Here is a 20,186-nt window from a genome sequence, read left to right as displayed (position 1 = left end):
GAAGTAATTTACAAATCTGTTTGTAAGCGCCGGAGTACCCCTTTAACTTTCTGGCGCCAGTTGATCTAAAAAAAAAAGTTTTCCACAGGAGTACCCCTTCAAGAGTTTAGTCAGCAGTCCAGGTAAAGAACTGGAGAGATTGTAATGTAGACAGAGGTTAGGCAGAGTCAATGACAGGCAGGTGAAAAGTGAAGTCAGCCAAATAGTAAACCTCCATATGTCTCGGGTACTAGGGGACACTGAATTTCCAAGTACACGCTGGTCCTTTAAGAGGCTGGCCCCATGTGTGCACATACACTTTAGGCAGACCTAAGGTACGTTCACACGTACAGGATCCTGCACAGATTTGATTCGCAGGATTTTCTGCTGCAGATTTCAATGTAAACTAAATGACTGAGCACAGCTTCTAATCTGCAGTTACAAGTCCTGCGCATCAAATCTGTGCAGGATCCTGTACATGTGAACACACCCCTAGAGTGAGAATAGATAGGATGCAGTGGAGATCAAATACTAAAGTGCAGTGGAGACCAGACAGTAACCGGAAGTGGTGCCTGCCAGGAGGAGCAGTACCTCAAATGGGGCAGCCTGCCAGCATGGTGGTATGAAACAGCGTTGGTAAGAATCAGGGTGCTGACAGGCAGGGATGCCATCAGGGAAGTACTGGCGGTACTGCCATTAGGTGCCAATGCTGAATTAAACATAAAAGGGGGGCCCTTGCTGCTGACTCAGCCCCTTTCCATGTACTGTCTGGGGGCCCAGATGGTTCGGAAGTATTGTTCCTTAAATGTCTAATGGTGGTCCTGCTGGAAGGAGCTTACCGCAGCATTGCTCTGATCTGTAATTATTCATTATTTGCTTATAGTATGTGTCTATTTTGTTTGAACTTAATACATCATTGTATTCTCTATCTTCTTTATCTACATTCCTTACTGGGTTTGGCCCAAGTAATTCCTTTATTTCCCTGACATTCATTCCCCTCTTTTGAGGTTCACATCCTCAGACTCTTCTGGCCATCTTCCTTAAGCGGTACAGTTGTCTGTTGAAAGCTGTCTATAGAAAGCTCTCCAAAGTGCTGCACCTCTATATATATCTCCGCACCAATCTGTCTACCATCCTACCTGTGCTTTTCGCACTGCTAATGATCTAAAACTAATATCTTCCATAATCTGAACATATTTCCAATCATATCATTCCAAAAGACTTTGCTCTTGCTGCACTAGTTTTTTTTGAAATGCAATACCCCAACATTCAGACTTATTCCTATTACCCAATGGGGGAGATTTATCAAAACCGGTGCAAAGAAAAATTGACCAGTTTCCCATAGCAACCAATCAGATTGTTTTTTTTCTTTCAGAGGCCTTTCAAAAATGAAAGAAGCGATCTGATTGGCTGTATGGGCAACTGGTCAACTTTTCCTCTGCACAGGTTTTGATAAATCTCCCCCAACATCCAGTTTAAAATTTTCTCTAAAAACACATGTTATCAGTCTGGTGTATAACATTCACTAACTGGTCTCCCCTACTACCGATCTACGCTCTAGACCAGGGGTCTTCAAACTATGGCCTGCGGGCCACATGCGGCCCGCAGAGGACATTTATCCGGCCCACCAGGAGGTACTACTTACTCCTACACGGCCGCTGCGCATTGATCAGGGATGTGGAAATTGTAGTCCCCAACGCCTGGGATATGCAGTTCTGGGTGCTGGGCAGGTGAATTCTTCAGGCATTTAGCCATGTTGTAACTTTCATGGTTTTACTGGTGTATAAATTGAGTTATATGAAGGCTAAAGATTCTTCTGCAGTCTACCAATGAAAAGAATATATGTATGTATAGCCGTTATTTACGATAAATATGAATTTCATCAATGTAATGAGAAGACCAGGAAAAACCTGTTGGCAAATCCCAAAATAACAGTCATAATAGAGGTTTAGTAAGTGTAGTAGATAATTATGGAGCTGAGGCTGAAGTTGTGAGAAAACCCAAACACACTAGCTCAGGGACATGAGGTTAGCCTTGTTCTGTCCTAACATGCTTGAGTTCTGGTGCCAGACACTGACATTTTTGCAATTGTTACAAAAGTTCCCACCCCACAATTATAGTAGGTGTTTATATTCAATGATTTTTGAACTGGGACTATCCAGGAAAACAAGCTGTGAGAGCTCCGCGGCTTCCACTCTCTGAAAGGTTTTTCTAATTATAATTTGGGGTGACTCAGTGTGAAAATGGCTGCTCTAAACTAAGTAGCAATTTTACTTTAAGGTAAACAGTTATTTTCAGGGGAAAACACCATGGTAATCTAAAATGTTGAAAGACTGTGTGAACACCAGCTATAGTAGTTTGGATTTGTTGTCTCCTAAAGATGTATATAACCTGACACTTGACTGATCCACCTCTCATACTGTTCTGTTCTTTAAAGGGGTACTCCAGTGGAATTTTTTTTATTTTAAATCAACTGGTGCCAGAAAGTTAAACAGATTTGTAAATTACTTCTATAAAAAAAAAATCTTAATCCTTCCAGTACTTCAGCTGCTGTTTACTACAGAGAAAGTGATTTTCTTTTTGAATTTCTTTTCTGTCTGTCCACAATGCTTTCTGCTGACACCTCTGTCCATGTCAGGAACTGTCCAGAGCAGTATAGGTTTGCTATGGGAATTTGCTCCTGCTCTGGACAGTTCCTGACATGGATAGAGGTGTCAGCAGAGAGCACTGTGGACAAAAAGAAAATAAATTCAAAAAGAAAATAACTTTCTCCAAGTATTGGAAGGATTACAAATCTGTAGGAAAAAATTGTATAACCAATCCTTCAAGGATTTTACCCCAAAAAAGGTACACAATGATATTTGAATCAAATATTATAGGAATACTTCAATTATGATTAATTAATTTTTATTATTAAACATTAATAAAACAATAAAATAACAATAATAATAATATCCTGGCACACATATATAAAAAAGGTGAGAATCCACTGGGCCCTAGTGGTATTAATCACCAACAACTTTGTATTAAGGCAACCATATGGTATATGATAAAGATTGCTGTATATCCCGGTCTAGAAAAATATGTTCAAAAGTCCTCTTCAATATGGCTAGTAAAAAAAGAGCTCTTGTATTGGATATTGTAGCAAGTATAAGATGTTATGATAAATAATGTAAAACGGATATTGTTACTTGTTGCAGTCTTTGAACTGTAATAGTCTTTTAGATGAGCCATATAGAACACTGCTGGTACAATATATCTCACCCGCTCCTGGTAGATGTTATCCTCTCCGCTCACCACACACCGGCAGCGCTGGCACAGGGCTGGCACTGATGGTAGGATGGACCTGTGCAGGGCAGCGTTTGGCACAACGTCCCCAATAGCCTCCGTACTGCTCCTGTGTTGTTACTTACAGGGCGGGCACGGGTTGGCGTCCCTCGTGGTGGATGTGATGGAGACTCAGGGCAGATGGATAGATGGATCTCTCCCGGCAGGTTCAGGCTGAGGCAAAACACAGTGAAGATACGGACTGGATCATGGCTGCAGTGGTTGCCGATTTCAATGGATGGTAAATAACGGTGCCAGGTTCACACCATGAGTATATTGCAAGGTGCGATAATTGATATAACTTTGTCCTATATCTGTGCCAGGATATTATTATTATTATTTTATTGTTTTATTAATGTTTAATAATAAAAATTAATTAATCATAATTGAAGTATTCCTATAATATTTGATTGAAATATCATTGTGTACCTTTTTGGGGGTAAAATCCTTGAAAGATTGGTTATACAATTTTTTCCTACATATTTTACCTCTGGCCGTTGGGTTTCGGCATATAACCAGATATATCCTCGGATTTTTGGTTTGTGAGCTGCACACACATTTGCATTTTTAATTTACAAATCTGTATAACTTTCTTGCATTAGTTTATTTGAAATATTTTTTTTTCCCACCGGAGTACCCCTTTAAATAAGCATATATGGCAAAGGTCTATTTTATTTTTATTTATTTTTTGGTGAAAAAGGATATTTCATCCTAAAGAATGTCAAAAATACATCTTTGGAGTAAAAGTTGTCTATGGATGCATTTGGAGCCTTTCCGTTGCGTATGATAGATGTATGGCTCTAACATAATAAGAGAGCCCTACAGAGTTGTACAGAGAAAGAGAGAAATCTTAAAAGGTAGATTGTCAAGTTTCTTGAATACAAATTTTTGTAGTATGCTGATAAACTATAGGGTGTGAACTTTTTTCTCATATTTAGATTGATAAAGCCTAGCCATGTTTTGAAGACACAGTAGTATTTTCATGTATATAGGCATAATCAATAAAGTAATATACTGTAATCAGTATCAATATCTACTGCATGCTACAGAAGGCGGTTACCAATGAATGTGGAGTGATCGAAACCAGATTTTGCTGTGTAATCCATGTAATACAGTAAGAGTTTGTTTTAAATATGACATCTAAAAATACAGAAAATCTGATTTTAAGACACTTTTTACAGCACTGAACTATAAGGGCATCTTGACAAAAGATGGAAATACCGAACGTACAAAAATGATAAATGGCCCAGTCATTAAAGAGTACCTCTCATGATCTTGTTAAAATTTATAATTCTCCCAGTTCACTGCCCCCATCATGATAAACCACCCCCTGCCTTTATTTTTTATTATTTGTTAGTTTTCTACCTTAATATTGCTCTGTATATTTTGCTCAGTCTCAGTCAGATTCACAGACAGACTGTTCTTATGGTCTACATACCTGACATGCTATAATATTTTTGGCCACGTTGTAGAAGGAGGTTTTAATATTAGGATCAATATCTGTACTTTCCACTGAATAGTCAGGTATGTGAAACCTTTGTTGAACATGTCATGTGTGAATGCTAAGAGGCTGCGTGGTCATGAATCATGTTCTGGGGGTGTGATTATGAGTTTCCTTATCACACTTCGTGAGCCTAGAATTCACACCCTATTTTGCAACAAAGTTCCTGCCCATATGACTCAATCAAGGCAAAAGTATTAGTTAAACCTAGGCTCAAGTCCTGCAGGAATGCATGGGAATGGAGTTGCTGCACTTTTTCTTCAGCAGAAACACTGTTCTTATTAGCAGCAAGACCTGGCCCCGCGTGGACATCTTGGGTGAGTTCCCACACTTTTCTCCGAGGGCTTGACCCCTGGTTAAACCCCTATATCTCAGGAGCAGGGGGTTGTAGCATAAAGTAAAACTACTGTTGGGATCAGGGCATCCTCTACGAAATGATATAAATAACTCAATATTTTTGGACTCTTTAAAGCATTACAGACTCCCTTTGCATTCACTTCCAGGCAAAGAAAGAGAGATGTGGTAACTATAAAAGCAAGTATACTAAGTGATTGTTTGAGCTAGTGATTGTGTGTCTGTATACAAGAGGGTGAAGTATACAAGTGAGTGTAAGTATAAAAGTGAGAGGGACTTAAAATTAAGGGACTTTAAAGTCAGGGAGTTTAAATGAAATATTTGATTGTTTTTCTACTGTAAATTTTTGATAAAGGCAGTCCAGTGTACATCTTGCACAATGTATGTAATCCTTGAACAGCAGTTTGGGGGTGCATATTTTTGTGTGAGATGTGTGCGAGTTGTTCATTTTGATGCCCAGATCCTGGATCTAGAGGAGCAACTGGCAACACTGAAACGCATTGACAACTTGGAGAGGAGTCTTCTGCTCACTGAGCAAGTACTCTCTGGGGTAGGGGAGGGGGAGGATAGTAGGACGGAGGTGCAGGACAGTCAGGCAGCTAGCTGGGTTACAGGTAGAGAACTAGGTAGAGGGAAAAGTGTCAGGGAGGCTAGTCCTGAACTGGCACACCCCAACAAGTTTGCCCAGTTGGCAGATAAGGGGGATGCCCTTTCAGAGCTAGCAGTACTGCAGCAGGACTCTGCCTCTGACTGCCAGGGGGGTCTGCTCCAGTAAGGAAGGAGTGAGGGAGGAGTGCAGGGCATGCCAGACAGGTACTGGTAGTGGGGGACTCAATTATTAGGGAGACAGACAGGGCGATCTGTCACAAAGACCGGGATCGCTGAACAATGTGTGGTCTTCCTGGCGCTCGAGTTCGGCAGATTGCGGATCGGGTTGACAGGTTGCTGGGTGGGGCTGGAGAGGACCCAGTAGTCAGGGTACATATTGGCACCAATGACAAAGTAAGAGGTAGGTGGAGTGTATTTAAAAATGATTTCAGGGACTTAGGCCGCAAGCTTAAGGCAAGGACCTCCAAGGTAATATTTTCTGAAATATTACTGGTACCAAGAGCCACACCAGAGAGGCAACAAGAGATAAGGGAGGTAAACAAGTGGCTCAGAAGCTGGTGTAGGAAAAAGGGGTTTGGGTTCATGGAGAACTGGGACGACTTCGCTCTTGGATACCGGCTCTACCGTAGGGACGGGCTGCACCTCAATGGGGAGGGTGCAGCTGTGCTTGAGGAGAAGATGGCTAGAAGGGTGGAGGAGTGTTTAAACTAGAGGCTGGGGGGGGGGGAGGGAACCTACAACATAAAGGGGGAAGATAGTGTAGATAGAGAAGTGGGACTTATTAATATACCTGGGGTGGAGCGGAGGGAGGGGTTAGAATAGTTAATAAGGAAGGCAAAGTTTGATCAACTCAGAGAAGCCCTTAACAATATAAATTGGGATGTCCTCAAAAACAAGAATACTGACACTAAATGGGAGACTTTTAAAAATATCTTAAATTCTCCCTGTAAGATGTATATACCTTATGGGAATAAAAGGGTCAGAAATAAAAGAAAACCAATATGGATGAATAAAAATGTTAAGGGGGCAATAAATGACAAAAATAAAGCAATTAAACTACTAAAACAGGATGGCAGTGAAGAAGCATTAAAAAGCTATAGAGAAAAATGAAAAAATATGTAAAAAAACAAATAAAAGCCGCAATAATAGAGACAGAAAAACTTATTGCCAAAGAGAGTAAAACTAACCTCAAAATGTTGTTTAACTATATAAATAGCAAAAAGGTCAAAAATGAAAGTGTTGGTCCTTTAAAAAATGATGATAAGGAAATTATAAACAGGGATCAGGAAAAAGCAAATATATTAAACAAATTTTCTCCACTGTATTCACCGAGGAAAATGAAATGCCAGGTGAAATACAACGAGTTAAGGTAAATTCCCCAGTACAGGTCACCTGTCTAACGCAGGAAGAAGTACAGTGCCACCTACAAAAAATCTAAATAGACAAATCACCAGGTCCAGATGGCATTCACCCCCGTGTTCTAAAGGAATTGAGTAATGTAATAGACAGACCCCTATTTTTAATTTTCAGGGACTCTATAGTAACAGGGACTGTTCCCCAGGACAGGCACATGGCAAATGTTGTGCCAATATTTAAAAAGGTGTCAAAAGTTGACCCTGGGAATTATAGGCCTGTTAGTTTAACCTCTGTTGTATGTAAATTGTTTGAGGGTTTTCTAAGGGATGCTATTTTGGAGTATCTTGATCAAAATAAATGTATAACTCCATATCAGCATGGCTTTATGACGGATCGGTCCTGTCAAACTAACCTGATCAGCTTTTATGAGGAGGGGAGCTCCAGACTGGACCAGGGGGAATCGCTGGATGTCGTATATCTGGATTTTTCCAAAGCATTTGATATGGTGCCACATAAAAGGTTGGTGCATAAAATGAGAGGGATTGAACTGGGGGAGAATGTGTGTAAGTGGGTAAGTAACTGGCTCAGTGATAGGAAACAGAAGGTGGTTATTAATGGTACTTATTCTGATTGGGTGACTGTTACTAGTGGGGTACCACAGGGGTGAGTCTTGGGTCCTGTTCTATTTAATATATTCATTAATGACCTTGTAGAGGGGTTGAATAGTAAAGTAGCAATCTTTGCAGATGATTCTAAACTCTGTAAAGTGGTAAACACTATAGAGGACAGTGCACTATTACAAATGGATCTGGATAGGTTGGAGGTTTTGGGTTGGGAAGTGGCAGATGAGGTTCAACACTGATAAATGTAAGGTTATGCACATGGTAAAGAAAAATCCAGGCTGGGATTATGTATTAAATGGGAGAACACTTGGGAGGACTGACATGGAAAAGGACTTGGGAGTCTTAGTTAATAGTAAATTTAGCTGTAGTGACCAGTGTCGGGCAGCTGCTGCCAAAATAAATAAAATCATGGGGTGAATCAATAGGGGCATAGATGCCCATGACAAGGAAATAATTCTACAGCTGTACAAATCACTAGTTAGACCACACATAGAATACTGTGTACAGTACTGGGCACCAGTGTACAAGAAAGATATAGTGGAGCTGGAGAGGGTTCAAAGACTGGCAACCAGGGTAATACGGGGGATGGGAGGACTACAGTACCTAGAAAGATTATCAGAATTGGGGTTATTTAGTTTAGAAAAAAGAAGGCTTAGGGGAGACCTAATAACTAAGTATAAATATATCAGGAGACAGTACAGAGATCTCTCCCATGATCTATTTATACCCAGGACTGTATCTATAACAAGGGGGCATCCTCTACGTTTAGAGGAAAGAAGGTTTCTACACCAGCACAGACAGGGGTTCTTTACTGTAAGAGCAGTGAGACTGTGGAATTCTCTCCCAGAGGAGGTGGTCATGGTGAACTCTGTAAAATAATTTAAAAGGGGTCTGGATGCATTTTTGGAGAATAATAACATTACAGGTTATGGATTCTAGATCTATATCAACTCATTAGGGTTATAGGTTGAACTTAATAGAATGGTCTTTTTTCGACCTTATGAACTATGTTATATGTAGAAATTGAAGCTCCACAATAGATTAGTCACTAGCTGACAAATGCACACAAAACAATTTTTCACAGACTTGCTCATACTGACTTATATCAGTTCTACCAACAATATCACAGCTAGGTCAAGATCAGAGCTTCAAGTATAACACATTGAAATACTCACCGACACAAAAAAATGTTAGTCATTTTGTATTCTTCTGATGCTGTAGCTTCTATGGAGCTGCAATAGATGGCATGGCCACATAATAGTTAAAGATGACACATGTCCTTAAAGAACATTTATACTCAAACTTTAAAGGAGTAGTCCAGTGGTGATTCAGTGGTGAGCAACTTATCCCCTATCCTAAGGATAGGGGATAAGTTGCAGATCGCGGGGGGTCCGACCCCTGGGGCCCCCCGCGATCTCCTGTACGGAGCCCCGACAGCCCGCTGGAAGGGGGCGTGTCGACCTCCGCACGAGGCGGCGGCCGACACGCCCCCTCAATACAACTCTATGGCAGAGCCGAAGCGCTGCCTTCGGCAATCTCCGGCTCTGCCATAGAGATGTATTGAGGGGGCGTGTCGGCCGCCGCCTCGTGCGGGGGTCGACACCCGCTATCTCGGCGGAGAGCCGGGGCCCCGTACAGAGAGATCGCAGGGGGCCCCAGCGGTCGGACCCCCCGCGATCTCAAACTTATCCCCTATCCTTAGGATAGGGGATAAGTTTTTCACCACTGGACTACCCCTTTAAAGGTGGCCTTTCATTAGTAATCTGCTTTGCTTACACTGCTAGGTACCAGGACTATAGATGAGCTGATCCTTAAAAGTTTTGTCCTTCATTTCTTTTTCCAAAATGAAAGTCACTGTTATTCACTGAATATTTTAAGCACGGTGACTCCATTTTTCTACCTCCAACCGAGACCATCATTTCTTTTTTTTTTTTCTTTTTTTTTTTTAAATAACTGTTTATTTTTATTTTTCCAAAGAGAAAAAAAAAATATTTTCAAAACATTTTATACGTACATCATTTCTTATTAGACTTAGAATAGCTCTGTGGTTATTTCTTTTCTCTTATCTTTTGCTGCTGTATAAAAGTGTGTTTGCTAGTGTTTTAGTACATCTGTCACCATTTGTCATCAGTTTCACCTGCACTACCCATCTGTACTGACAGGTTAGTGCAGGTGACACTGGTGACAGATTTCCTTTAATGCAGCTTCACATATCCTTCATTCTCAGGTGATGTATTTGATAGTGATGCTCAGTTTTGCCAATGCAAATAATCTTAGAAAGTAGCAGCTATTCCCAAATGGAGTATGGGCAGAGCTTAGTGACATCATTGTTGATATTTGCTAGCTCCGCCCATGCTCCAAGTCGGCCCCGGAAGATACAGCAGAAGATTACGGGAGAACCAGAGCATGGAACAGGACCAGGTAAGTATTGTTGTCATCAGTTTCACATGAACTACCCATCTGTACTGACAAGTTAGTGCAGGTGACACTGGTGACAGATTTCGTTTAATGCAGCTTCATATATCCTTACTTCTCAGGTGATGTATTTGATAGTGATACCAGGAGTGGATAAGGGTTCTGCTGGCAAAATGCCACACTGCAGCTTCAAATGGAAAGTATAATGTAATCAAAAACTGGTGGCAAGAAGTTTTAGAAGTTGTCTATTACGAGTGCTACAAAATCATCAAATTTGTAGTTGAAAACCAAAGGGCAGATACATTTTTCTTGTGCAGCGGCTCTCTCCTGTCCATGCACATGTTTGGGTAATTTCATAGCATTTGTGCATGCACTCATTTAATGAAAAGATGATATACCCAGAAAGAAATTTCGGAGGGCTGCAAAACTTGGCACACATTTTATGTCTCAGATATGACATGATTACAAGTGTGGTCTGATTAGACACTGGGTCTTGCCACAAGGGAGTGTTTTCCCAGCTGCTTTATGAAAAAAATTTTATATCTCAGAGGTTAATTTTGGGTAGTGTACCTTTTGCTGAGAAATTGCTGACCAATAGATATGACTTTATAATGCACTTGAGGACATTTTGCCCAGTTGACAGGCATTGAGAGGGGGTACATTGTTGGACTGAAAGAAGCAGGATGGCTGTTTTAACAAACTGCCCCCATCCCCAAGTGAAGTAATGGATATGTAAAGGCACACATGGCATACAGGGTCCAGATGGCTCAGACAGACCACCAGTAGAGCGGGTTATTTGATCTGCTGACAAGCACAAGCATCAAAACACAGAAGGCACCTTCATTATATACCTCTGTCTGCACCTGGACCATTTTCAGGTGCTATTGTCTTAAGCGATGAATCTAGGTTCTGTTTGGCATCCGGCAATGGTCGGACTGGAAGATGGAGGCCTTAACTGTGATACGACACACTACCCCAACTGCTGGTGTGATGATCAAAGGAGCCATCATATACAACAGTCAGTCACATCTAGTAGTAATATGAGGGATAGTATTGAGCAGGAATATTCAAAATGCTAATTTTTACAGCGAATATTGGCCCTTCGCGATATCGGAAATAATGAGAAAATAGCCATATATATTCGTAATGATGAATATTCATTTTCTTTTCTTCACAGTACACATGATGTGTACTGTGTAAAAAAAAAAGTGATCATCCCTCCCTGCTTCCAGCTTGTGGTCAAAAGAAGGCTCCAATATTATTTACTGTGTGAGTCAATGTGGAGCGTGAATATTTCATATATGCAAATATTCATGAATATCGGCACTTCCAGAGGACACTGATCCCTTCCTTTTTTTCGGTGAAAGATATAATCGCGCTTGCGCACTATGCAAATTTCATTCGAATTTCATAGCGAATATGTGAAATTCATAGCAAATATGCGAAATTCGCGAACACAGGACAAATATTTGTCCATATATTTGCAAAAGATTGCGAATTCGAATATAGCCCCTGCCGCTCATCACTAATGAGGGACACTATCAGCTCAGTGATGTGTGCTGGACACAAGTGTTGCCGCTTCCAACTGGCCTTTTCAGCAGGATTATGATCACCCACACACAGCAAGTGTTTCCGAGGAATGGGTTCACCAGATTGCAACACTTCCTTGGCCTCCCTAGTTGCCAGATTTATTGTCAATCTAGCATTGGATTAAAGAGGACAGGAAATCTTTCCCAATAGTAAAGACTTGTTCACATTGGCATTATTCGTGCAGCTCTCATCTCCATCTGCACCAACTTAAAAAAAGCCAATGAAACATGGAGCAAACATGGAGCATACAGATTATATGCTGTATATTTAAAATAAATGGTGTTAAAAAAAACCTGCTGATGCCTTAGGTGGGGTCATTTACTATTTGTCACTCTGGTACAGAACTGTGTGGAGAAAGGCCATTCATTTATTTTCTTTTTGGTGTTTGATCTTACAGGTTTTGACCGCTGGAGATTATTGATTCCTTATTGTAAAATATAATTTTCATTCTACCCATGTGCCATCTAAGTTTCCCTGACAACAATGTTGGGAAAAAAAGCAAAAATATTAAGGCAAGCCTAATAATAATTCAATATACGAAAATACATATTATTAATGCTATCCAAAAATACATATTATCCTTACTATGCCCTTCAGGAATTTATTTAAGGTGGTGGCCTTTTCTTTCCTTATCAGAGACTATTAGCATTTTAACATTGAGCATTTTCAAGGGAATTCATCACCTATTGCCCCCCCCCCCCCCCCACTAAAACTAAACGGTAAAAATATTATTTTCTTCTTATCTTTTTTTTTTGATTGTAGATTTTTTTTTCTATCTTCTGAATATGTTTGTGGTTTCAGCCATCTTTCCTGAGCTACTTTAACAACACGTTAAGATGATATGCTTTACAGCAGTCACATGGAGCATAGGAACCAATAGTCTGTAGCTGACCTACTGACTTATATGTCAAAGTGTTCTGGGCATGCAAGGTGTCTGTATTATCTATTAACACTAAATTGGAAAAAAAATGTACCAAGATGCCATATTGCTGCAAAACTCGGCATACTGTTAAGCCTTAGGCTGATATGTAAATAAATACAGGTTTGTTACATAGTAAGTACCATTGAAAAAATACACATCTATTTATGATTAGCGGCAGGGCCCATATTAGAATTTGCAATATTTCATGAATATATGGACGCATATTCGTCCTATGTTCGCAAAATTAGCATATTTGCTATGTTCGTTCACTTTTTTTTTGCCTTGCGAAAATCGTTATGAAATTCGTATAGTGGGTATTTAACCCCTTAAGGACGCAGGGTTTTTCCGTTTTTGCATTTTCATTTTTTCCTCATCACCTTCTAAAAATCATAATGCTTTTCAATTTTGCACATAAAATTCCATATGATGGCTTATTTTTTGCGCCACAATTCTACTTTGCAGTGACATTAGTCATTTTACCCAAAAATCCACGGCAAAACGGAAAAAAATTAATTGTGCGATAAAACTGAAGAAAAAATGTCATTTTGTAACTTTTTGGGGCTGCTGTTTCTACGCAGTGCATTTTTCGGTAGAAATAACACCTTATCTTTATTCTGTAGGTCCATACAATTAAAATGATACCCTACTTATATAGGTTGGATATTGTTGTACTTCGGAAAAAAATCATAACTACATGCAGGAATATTTATATGTTAAAAATTCTCATCTTCTAACCCCTATAACTTTTTTATTTTTCCGCTTACGGCCGTCATTTTTTGCGTCGTGTTCTGAAGTTTTTATCGGTACCATTTTTGTATTGAATGGACTTTTTGATCGCTTTTTATTCCTTTTTTCATGATATAAAAAGTGACCAAAAATACACTATTTTGGAGTTTGGAATTTTTTTGCGCGTATGCCATTGACTATGCGATTTAATTAATGATATATTTTTATAGTTCGGACATTTTCGCACGCTGCGATACCACATATGTTTATTTTTATTTACACTTTTTTTATGGGAAAAGGGGGGTGATTCAAACTTTTATTAGGGAAGGGGTTAAATGGCCTTTGTTAACTTTTTTTTTTGCAGTGCTATAGCTCCCATAGGGAGCTATAGCACTGCACACACTGATCTCCTATGCTGATCCCTGCAAAGACATAGCTTTGCACGGATCAGTCAGATAGGGGCTTAATTGCTCAAGCCTGTAGCTCAGGCTTGGAGCAATTAATCGACGATCGGGCACGGTGGAGTCAGGTAAGGAGACCTCCGCCTGCGTCCCAGCTGATCGGAACATCGCGATTTTATCGCGATGTCCCGATCAACCCAACGGAGCTGCCGGGAAGCGTTTACTTTCGTTTTCAGACGCGGTGGTCAACTTTGATCGCCGCGTCTGAAGGGTTAACAGCGCGCGGCACAACGATTGATGCCACATGCTGTTAGCCCAGGGTCCCGGCTCTGAATAGCAGCCAGGAACACCCTATGTCCTTAAGGAGTTATACTTATCATAATTCTACTTTCCTCGAGTCCAGAAGGCAGCACAGAAGGGTAATTTGGTCTCCCGGACCACCCACTAGGACCACCCATCTTAAATTAAAATTATTAATTTATTATCCCCTGGTCCAATGGATCCATAAATTGACCCCGACAACTCCAGTATACTGAGTAATAAAATAGACCGACTGATGCAAAACATAACTTTATTGGGAGGGTGTGTGTGCTGCCTTCTGGACTCGAGGAAAGTAGAATCACGGTAAGTATAAATACCCACTTTCCTCTTCGTCCATCCGGCAGCACAGAAGGGATATAACATAGAACAAAAAAAAGGGGGGGGGGGCTTAATATCTGCGAACTGCGAACAACACCCCGGTGCTGAAGGCTGGGCTCCCGGTCTGCAGATCCAACCGATAGTGTCTGGCAAACGTGGATGATGATGACCAAGAGGCAGCTTTGCAAATCTCCAAAAAGGATAGCTGCTCCCTTTCAGCCCAAGATGTAGATGTTGAGCGTGTAGAATAGGCTCATAACGGATGTGGTAGTTCCCTTCCTTCTTTAGTATAGGCTTCTACTATGGTGGTACAAATCCAACTTGCCAAGGTATATTTAGATGCCTTACAACCTTTTTTGTTGCCTGATCTCAAGATGAAGAGGTTTTCTTCCTTCCGTAATTCATGTACCTGTGACAAATAGCAGGAAAGCGCCCACTTAACATCCAGTGTATGGAACTTCTGTTCTTCCTCTGAGCCAGGATCCGGACAAAAAACTGGTAGAAAAGATTCCTTGTTTATATTTTCCCCAGATGGAACCTTTGGAACAAACGATGGCATAGTTCTGAGCCAAACTCCATCCAGCAGAAATCTGAGGTATGGTTCTTTAGATGATAGAGCTTGAATCTCTCCTAATCTCTTGGCGGAAGTAATAGCAACAAGAAAAAAGACCTTCATAGACAACCATTTAAATTCCACTGCACCCAGAGGCTCAAATGGTGGATTAGTCAAAGCCCTGAGTACTAGAGCCAGATCCCAGGCGGCCACTGGAGGATGGATTACAGGATTTCACTTCTTCAATGCTTTAAAGAACCTTATGATAAGCAGCTGATTGTTTAATCTCCCTTCTGTCATGGCATTAATAGCGGTTAAGTGGACTTAATGTGTTTACTTTAAGCCCTTTGTCATGACCCGACTGCAGGAACTGTAGAACCAAAGACAGAGAAATTGTAACCCCAACTGGGAGAGCCAGGCCTGGAACTAAATTGAGTTTGTGGACAATTTCCTGGAAGCCAGCAGAGTCTTCACTACTTCATCTGATAATCCTAGCTGCTTCAGTCTTTCCCTTTCAGGAACCATGCTGTCAAATGTAGATGCTCTGGTTGAGGATGGAAAAAAAAACCTTCTGCACTAGAAGATGTAGAACTACTGGGATCCTCCAAAAATTGCCTGCTGACAGCTAAAGCAGTACTGGAAACCAGGCCCTCCTGGGCCAGACTGGGGCTATTAAAATTACTGAGGGAGATTCTGCCATAATCTTGTACAGTACCTGGGGCAGAATAGGAAGAGGAGGATATAGGTAAATAAATCTCTTGCTCCGGAGTAAGGAAAATGGGTCTAGCACATCTGGCTGGTTGTGTCTCCTAAGAGAACCAAATGTCGCTAACTTCCGATTCTCCCGGGTGGCCATTAGATCCATCTCTGGGACTTCCCATTTCTCTGTTGACAACTTGAAATAAATCGGATCCAGCGACCACTCTCCGGACTGAAGCAATTGACAACTTAGGAGATCTATTTGATGGTTGATAACCGCTTTGATGTGTATTGCTCGAAGGTCTGAAACAACTGGCTCTGCCCACTTCCTGATTAGGGCACACAGATACTGAAGAGACTGGCAGCGAGTTCCCCCTTGCTGTTGACATAAAAAGCCGTGGGGGTGTTGTCTGTCTGCAATAAAACCGATTTTTCTAAGACAGTTGATTCATAATGCCGGAGGGCCAGCTTGATTGCCTTTAGTTCCCGGAAATTTAAAGGAGTAGTCCAGTGGTGACTCAGTGGTTCACAACTTATCCCCTATCTTAAGGATAGGGGATAAGTTTGCAGATCGCGGGCGGTCCGACCCCTGGGGCCCCCCCACGATCTCCTGTACGGAGCCCCGACAGCCCCTGGGAAGGGGGCGTGTCGACCTCCGCACTAAGCGGACACGCCCCCTCAATACAACTCAATGGCAGAGCAGAAGCGCTGCCTTCGGCAATCTCCGGCTCTGCCATTGAGATGTATTGAGGGGGCGTGTTTGCCGCCGCCTCGTGCGGGGGTCGACACCCGCTATCTCGGCGGAGAGCCGGGGCCCCGTACAGAGAGATCGTAGGGGGCCCCAGCGGTCGGACCCCCCGCGATCTCAAACTTATCCCCTATCCTTAGGATAGGGGATAAGTTTTTCACCACTGGACTACCCCTTTAAGGATTTCTTTCCAACACTGGAGGCCAAGATCCCCTGGACCCAAGTCTGTCCAGAATGAGCCCCTGTCCTGTGGTTGAGGCATCTGAAGTGATCACCACTGGATTGTTGTAGATTAAGCTTTTTCCCACTTCCAGATTTGAACTGACTGTCCACCAAATTAGACTGCTGCAGACTTTGAAGGATATGGATATCTGTGAGTCTAGGGACTGGAGATGCAGCCTGGACAAGAGAATCTCTTGTTGAAAACTTCTGAAGTGGGCTTTTGCCCAAGGACTGGCCTCTATAGCAGCAGTCAGAAGTCCAAGAATGCTCATGACCCTTCTGATGGTTACCCTTGGAGAGAGATAGAGCATCTGTATGTCATTTCTTATCTGAAGAATCTTCAGGACTGGCAAGATTTTCATCATCCAAAGATCTACAATAAGACCCAGGGACTGGATGGGGGATGTTGGAGCCAATTCCAACTTTTGGTGGTTTATAATAAATCTGACGTTCTGTAACAGCTGGATGCAGGTCTGAATGTGAATCTTCAGAACTTCTGGAGTAGAGACTATGATCAACCAGTCGTCCAGTAGGGTGTGATTCTTATACCGTGGAGCCGGAGTGCTGCCACAAGAACAATCACAATTTTTGTGAAAATTCTCGGTGCGGGAGATAGCCCGAACGGAAGAGGATGGAACTGAAAGTGAAAGATTTGATCTTTTGATGCGACTTCCACCTTGAGATATTTCCTGTCTTCTTTTCAGATAAGAACGGGGAGAGAGGCATCCTTCAGATCGAGGGATGCCATAACCTCCTTGGGTTGGATGACACTGTAGACAGACCTGATGTTGTCCATTCTGAACTTTGTCTTGACCAGATGTTTGTTCAGATATCATAGGTCGATTATCAATCTCCATTTTTGACCTGATTTTGGAACTGGGAAAACTCGGGAGTATACTCCCTAGAATTCTTTCTCTGCAGGAACAGGCCGGAGAGCTTATTTGGCCAGGAAATCGCGAGCAGAGAGAGCACTCTCTGATCCCTTTCCTGATTTAAGAAAAATCTGCTTCTGGGAAGATGAAGGAATTCCAGGACATACCCGGAACGGATAATGTTCAGCACCAAGACATCTGTGGTGAGTTTCTCCCATTCCCTTACAAACTTCAACAGCCTTGAACACATTGGATCCCCTCTCCTGGCCTCAGAACTCAGGTTTTGGCGAGGGTGGACCTGGGGCCTTTTTCTTTCCTTAGTCCTGAAACTTGGATTGGAACCTTCAACTGGTTCCAGAAATTTAAACAGATTTGTAAATTACTTCTATTAAAAAATCTTAATCCTTTCAGTACTTATGAGCTGCGGAAGTTAAGTTGTTCTTTTCTGTCTAAGTGCTGTCTAATGACACGTGTCTCGGGAATCGCCCAGTTTAGAAGCAAATCCCCATAGCAAACCTCTTTTACTCTGCAGTTCCCGAGACAAGCAGGGATGTCAGCAGAGAGCACTGTTGCCAGACAGAAAACAACAACTCAACTTCAGCAGCTGACAATTATTGAAAGGATTAAGATTTTTTAATAGAAGTAATTTACAAATCTGTTTAACTTTCTGGTGCCAGTTGATATAAAAAAAAAGTTTTTTTCCTGGAATACCCCTTTAACCCCTTAAGGACCTGGGGTTTTTCCGTTTTTGCATTTTTGTTTTTTGCTTCTTGCCTTTAAAAAATCATAACTCTTTAAATTTTGCACCTAAAAATCCATATGATGGCTTATTTTTTGCGCCACCAATTCTACTTTGTAATGACATCAGTCATTTTGCCCAAAAATCTACGGTGAAATGGAAAAAGAAATCATTGTGAGACAAAATTGAAAAAAAAACCCGCTGTTTTGTAATTTTTGGGGGCTTCCGTTTCTACGTAGTACATGTTTCGGTAAAAATGACACCTGATATTTATTCTGTAGGTCCATATGGTTAAAATGATACCCTACTTATGTAGGTTTGATTTTGTCGTACTTCTGGAAAAAATCATAACTTCATGCAGGAAAATGTATACGTTTAAAATTGTCATTTCTGACCTCTATAACTTTTTTATTTTTCCGCGTATGGGGCGGTATGAAAGCTAATTTTTTGCGCCGTGATCTGAAGTTTTTAACGGTACAATTTTTGCATTGATAGGACTTATTGATCGCTTTTTATTCATTTTTTCATGATAAAAAAAATGACCAAAAATGCACTATTTTGGACTTTGGAATTTTTTTGCGTGCACGCCATTGACCGTGCGGTTTAATTAACAATATATTTTTTATAATTCGGACATTTCCGCATGCGGCGATACCATATATGTTTTTTTTTATTTTTATTTACACTGTGTTTTTTTTATGGGGAAAGGGGATTGATTCAAACTTTTAATAGGGAAGGGGTTAAATGATCTTTATTCACTTTTTTTTCACTTTTTTTTTGCAGTGTTATAGGTCCTATAGGGGACGTCCACAGCTCTTCACCATCATAATGTTTTCAATGTGTGAGGAGACATACTGCAGGGGCTGGGGATGATTTCTATATGTGAGGAGACATAGTAAACTGCAGGGGCTGGTGGTGTATAGACTACAGGGAATAAATATCATACTGGGATGATTTCTATATGTGAGGGGGGGGGGACTCCTGAATGACATGCTGGGAGTTGTAGTCCCTGTTATGTATGTGTATGCCAGTGTTTCCCAACACTGGGGTAACATGATGTGTATACTGAATAGGCTAGATACAGTGTTTCCCAACCAGTGTGCCTCCAGCTGTTGCAAATCTACAACTCCCAGCATGCCCAAAGTCTGTCAGGGCATGCTGGGAGTTGTAGATTTGCAACAGCTGGAGGCACACCGGTTTGGAAACACTAGCATAAACACACATAACAGGGACTACAACTCCCAGCATGTCATTCAGGAGTCCCCCCTCACACATATAAATCATCCCCAGTATGAGATTTATTCCCCTACAGTCTATACATTCCCAGCCCGTTATTATGTCTCCTTCACACACGTCCTCCCTCCCCTCCCCCCATGCAAACTTGAAACCTCCCTATGATAAGTTAGGTCCTGTGTAAACAGAGCTGGGGGGGGGGGGGGAGGAGCTGTGTCAGTCCTCATTCTCCCCCTCACACTTCTCCTGGCTTACAGCACGGCACCCATGTGACCAGGCTCAAGCAGGAGTGCTGTGATTGGTTCAATGTGAGAGTGCTGTGTTTGGTTCAATGTGCGAGTGCTGTGATTGGTTCAATGTGCGAGTGCTGTGATTGGTTCAATGTGCGAGTGCTGTGATTGGTTCAATGTGCGAGTGCTGTGATTGGTTCAATGTGTGAGTGCTGTGATTGGTGAGCACTCACATATTGAGAACTATGAGGAAAGGAATGAGGAGCTGACCACAGGCTGTAGAAGAAGGTGGAGATGCTGGATTATGCAGCGCTTCCTGTCTAGAGAGAAATCACTGATAAAGGTACTTTCCGTTCCAGATGGGTTATGTGAGTATATTACAAAGTTATATAACTTTTTAAACTGTTGCTAGCTGTATAGAATTTTTCACCATTGGACTACTCCTTTA

Source organism: Hyla sarda, chromosome 3 (genome assembly GCF_029499605.1).
Source record: "Hyla sarda isolate aHylSar1 chromosome 3, aHylSar1.hap1, whole genome shotgun sequence".
Taxonomy (NCBI): domain Eukaryota; kingdom Metazoa; phylum Chordata; class Amphibia; order Anura; family Hylidae; genus Hyla; species Hyla sarda.
Note: the sequence above shows the minus strand (reverse complement) of the source record.